Source organism: Mustela putorius, unplaced genomic scaffold, assembly GCF_011764305.1.
Source record: "Mustela putorius furo isolate JIRA1106 unplaced genomic scaffold, ASM1176430v1.1 tig00000398_pilon_pilon_pilon, whole genome shotgun sequence".
Taxonomy (NCBI): Eukaryota; Metazoa; Chordata; class Mammalia; order Carnivora; family Mustelidae; genus Mustela; species Mustela putorius.
Genome location: NW_025421371.1, coordinates 218,817 through 223,667, shown reverse-complemented (window position 1 = coordinate 223,667; position 4,851 = coordinate 218,817). Strand labels below are relative to the sequence as shown.

Sequence of the window (4,851 nt, the reverse complement as noted above, 5' to 3'; positions counted from 1 at the left end):
GGGTGGGGGAGTAAAGTTCCAGTGGTTGTCCTGCCCAGAAGGGTGTGGCATGGACCCGAGAGAGCATTCTAGCGGAAGTGTGCACAGCTACAGAAGTACCCAGGAGAGGCAGGGAAGGCAGGGGAGGCCAGGAGAAGCAGGGAAGAGGGGAGGAAGGGGAAGCCAGGGGCAACCAGGAGAAGAGGAGGAAGCCAGTGAGGCAGGGGAGGCAGGGGAGGCCTGGGAAACCGAGGAGGCAGGGGAGGCCAGGAGAAGCAGGGGATGCCAGGAGATGCAGGGGAGGCCAAGGGAGGCCAGAAGAAGCCAGGGGAGGCAGTGGAGGCAGGGAGAGGCAGGGGAGGCAAGGAGAGCAGGGGAGGCCAGGGAGGCAGGGGAGCCAGGGGAGCCAGGGAGGCAGGGGAGGCCAGGGGAGGCCCACTCCTCGCCCTAGCCCAGCATGTTCCGGCAGCAGAGCTGCTCTTCCTCCCGCTTCTCCAGGTGGTTTTCCAAAAGCCTCAGCTCCCTATGCACCACCTTCCCCATGGACAGCTCCAGCACCAGCTCCAGCACTTTCTGAAGGTCCGCCCTGGCCTCCGTCTCATTCCACACCTCCACGTGAGCCCGGGCCTGCACATAGTAGGCCTTCACGATCCCTGAAGGGAGGATGACACTGCACCTGCTGAGCCCCTTCCTGGCGCTGCCTCATAGCTGACAAACTCTTAACCTTGACCGTGATCCTTAACCTCTCTGTGCCCCGTGGCCCGCCTCCTTGGTTGTACACATGGGTGACAGCGGCAATAGCAGGACCTTCTCCCCTCCCTTGCGGGTACCCCGCCAGGCCCCAGAGCTAACTCCAAACCCATAATCTCCTACTCAGTCCGGTGGGGTCCCCGCATGGTGGAGGCTCCAGGCCCCATCCCTGCCCTCGCCCCCACGGGTTACTGAGGGCACTGAAGGAGGTAAGGAGCACAGGGAACCCAGCCCCCGGCACATAGCAGGAGATCAATGTCGAAGCCCACCCGCAGTCACTCCACCCTGCATGCCTGTTCCTCCACACCTTGCTCACAAACACCTGCTCCCACCAGCGGCACCAGCTGCCAGGGCACCAGTGTGCAGGCCTGCTGCCTGGGAGTCCCAGAGGCTGTGGTGAGTACAAAGGCCTCCCTCAGAGGCCCTGCCCCGCCCCCTGACCTGCCAGCCCCCCCGACCCCGATCGTGCCGGCCCACCCCACCTGGCGCCCAGCCTCACCTGGGTGCAGCCGCAGGCTGTGGCTCTTGTGCTCCAGCACCTGGTAGTACTCCTCTTTCTTGAGCAGACACTGGCAGGTGTCTAGTTGAGAATCAGGGTATTGATCATCTTCTCCAGCTCAGCCACTGCACCTCCCAGGGCTTCTCCTGCGCAGGGGAGCATGCCGGTCAGCTGTGAGCTAGGCCGCCTGCCCCCCACCCTTGGTGCCGTCCCCCCGCCCCGGCCACATGGGCAGCCCCCCACCTTGGTCTGCAGGTTCCTCAGCAGACGATGGCTTCCTGGTACTTGCTGGAGGCTTCGTCGTAGCAGTCCAGCTTGAAGAGCCGGTTCCCTTCTCCAAAGAGGATGGGCACCGCCTGCATCTTCTCCTGGTTGTTCAGGCTCCACATCTCCCGCTGGTACTCGCTCTGGGCCTCCAGCTGGCCTGACAGTGGCAGGCGGGTCAGGCAGGGACCGGGGGACCTGCGCCCCCGCAGCTGGGGACCCGCCTCCTCTGCCTTCTCCACAAGCATGCTTGCTGGTCACATCCATATACATAGGGGATGGAAGCCACGGGTTGTGTCCGCCCTAAATCAGCACCTTTATGCAAGTTAGGGACAGAGAGCACTTTGTCAACACTGGACTTCCAATATTCAGAAGGCGGTCTCCATACTCACTTGGCTAGAACAAGACACGTTATTGCCACCTGCTGGGAAATTGTCGTCATACAAGTTCAGATCTATGAAGTCTAAAAAGAACACCTTAGAGGTGTCCTGCTAGGACAGTTGTGCAGTGCACAAACCGCACAACTGTCCTAGCATGCCCACAAAGGCCCTATTGTTGGCATAATTCCCTTATTAGTTCACCCATGTAGCCCTTGGGCTGAACCTCATTTTTGGCCATAACCTGAGTTCCAACCCAGGCCAGACCCTCTCCCACCACCCCATAAACGTGGCAGTGGTTTAGGAGCCTGCTCATGCTCTAGAGAGAAGGCAGTGATCCCAGGATCAGCGAGGTGGGGCTCCCCACACCGCATGCTCCCTGAGGCTGGGACAGCCCTCTGTCCCTGCTGTCCCCAGGGCACACCTGCAGCAGCTCTATCACGAAAATCAGAGGCCGTGGTTCCTTCTGTAGCTCGTCCAGGTCCTCGTAGCCCAGTGTGTGGTAGGCAAACATTTTGGCCAGCCCACAAGTGTGTACATGCCACTCCGTGGGGTCCTTGCCCTCCGCCACCTGCCGCAGGCTCCAGGACAGGATGGAGTAGACCCCTTGTGTGTTGGGGGGAAAGATGGTGAATGGCGTCTGGCCTGTGTGCTTGGAGCACCCGCTCTGAGTCCTGCTACAGCCTCACCAACCTGGGGCTGTTGCTGCTGTTTGCCCTCAACAGGCCCCCAGGAAGGACTGTGGTGCACTGTGTTCTAGGCCAAGTGCTCTCCCAGCTCCTTCCATCAGCTCCTTCCATCCTTAAAATGCCCCAGCGAGAGAGGCCCTTATCCCCACTCCACAGTTGGGAAACTGGAGCCCAGAGGCATGAAGTTAGTTGCATAAGGTCACCCAGCTAGGAAACAACACAGGCTGGGTTCGTGCCCCACTCCAGGGGGCACGCTCTCACCTTTCCTGGCCCTTGTGCTTGGCCCCAACCCATTTCTCTCCCGAGGACACCTGAGCCCATGGGTTGGTGATCTGCGGGGAGGCAAGTGTGGGGAGTAGGAAAAGGCACGGGGTCCAGGGGCCAGAGGGTGTGCCTGACATCACCAGGGGGCTGCTGATTAGCAGGGAGCCTGGGCACCTGTCTGAGCTCTGGCCCCTCAGCCACACCTGTGGTCAGGGAGCTGACATGAGCTAGAGGAGGTGTGGGTGTAGGCCCCGCTCATCCCAGCCTCTCCCTGCACTGGGCATGGAGCTCGCCAGCCTCAAAGAGGAGGAGGGCTGAGAAAACCAGCCCCTTGGGCCTCAGCTGCCCCACCTGTGAACTGTCCCTGAGAGCCCCCCTCTGCTGGGACAGTCCAGAACAGCCCATCTCCAGCACCCTCATGGCAGCTCCAGGAACAGGGAGGGGCCAAAATAGATCAGCCTGTCCTCCAAGGTGTCTGCCTTCAGTTCAGGTCATGATCCCAGGGTCCTGGGATCAAGCCCCATGTCAGGCTCCCTGCTCAGCAGGGAGTCTGCTTCTTCCTCTCCCACTGCTGTTCCTCCTGCCTGTACTCTCTCACTGTGTCTCTCTCAAACGAATAAATAAAAAAATCTTAAAAAAAAAAAAAAGTGAGTCTTGCCATTTCTATCTGGGCCACAGAACAAGGAGGCGATCCCAGGAGGGTCACAGATTTGAGAGTAGTTTTACATGGCTCATGGGCATGGGCAGAAGGGCAGGAAAGTGACTAGTGACCAAAAGTCCCCAGGACCCAGTAATCATGTGTGGGGCACGGTCCTGGTGCCACACCCCACCCTGCCAACCACAACACCCACAGTCACTCTGGGAGCTTGTGGTCTGGGGTAGCTCTCCTCCATGTGCTCAGAGGCAGAGGAAGGGATGCAGGGTTTCGTTTTCACCTCACTTTGCCCTGCAGAGCCGGCAGGGGGGCTGATGGAGACTTGGACCTCGTGGGCAGATATGGGCTACTCACAATGGTGTCCCACCAGAACTCAGTCACTTCGCCAACCCGCATGGACGTCAGCAGCACTTCCCAGACCTCCAGCTTGAACATTTTCCCAATGGTGATGTGCATGGGGTGGCTCACAAGCTTGCTGTCGTCGATCACCATCCATTCCTCTTCGCATTTCGTGGTGCGGAAGTGAAAGATCACCTGGTCAGGAGGAGGGGTACCCTGGTCTCAGACAAAACTCCCACCATCGTTGGTGGGGCTATCTTCCAGGCTCAGCTCACCACACCCTATCCAGATGCCGGGACCCCAGAGCGATCCCCATGCTGCCTGCCCTCACCCCTGCCCCAAGGACCCCAAGCCACTGGCTGTCCCGCCTGGCAGCTGTGCAGGACCTCAGAGCCTGGCTTACAGAAGACCTAGATCTGAGGCCACAGACCCTGCCACTCCGTTTTGCAGGGAAGCTCACCAGACATTTGTGGACAAAACCGTGAACCCTGAGGGCTCCACTCTACATTGGGGCATCACAAAACTCCCAAAGCCCTTCCCCCAGCCCATGTCCGGTGAGTGGGCACCGTTTCCAAGCTTCCCAGGTGCTCGAGGGTTGATAATTCTGGGAACGTCCCTCCTGGCCCTGTTCTGGCAAAGCCGAAAGACACACAGCAGGAATGCAGCAGACCAGGTCCACTCACCCAGGACCCCATGATGAAGTTTGGGAGCTCCCCGGTCCCTCCATGTAGGATGGTTTTCTTGATCCCTTCCATGTTCAGGAGCAGAGCGGCCTCCATGGCTCCCGGGCTGAGGCTGAGTAATCTCCTGGGAGGAAGACACCCAGACCTGGGCATTGACCCTGCCCCCAGGGCAGGTGTGAGCCAGGAGAAAGCCAGGCGGTGCCTCCTCCCTACTCTTCAGGTGGAGGTGAGGCTTCCACAGTCCAGCCACCGAGGGTTTTCTCCCATCCCAAGAAGAAAGAAAGCAGCTGGAGGGTTCTCAGAGAAGATGGGGAGGGGGTTCTCAGAGAAGATGGGGAGCCTGAAGCCCCCT

At 59.8% G+C, this 4,851-nt stretch overlaps 1 pseudogene; it reads right to left on the bottom strand.

Annotated features, from left to right (window-relative positions):
- Positions 1 to 426: 426 nt before the first annotated feature.
- LOC101693129 lies at positions 427 to 4,595 on the bottom strand (annotated as a pseudogene).
- Positions 4,596 to 4,851: the final 256 nt, after the last annotated feature.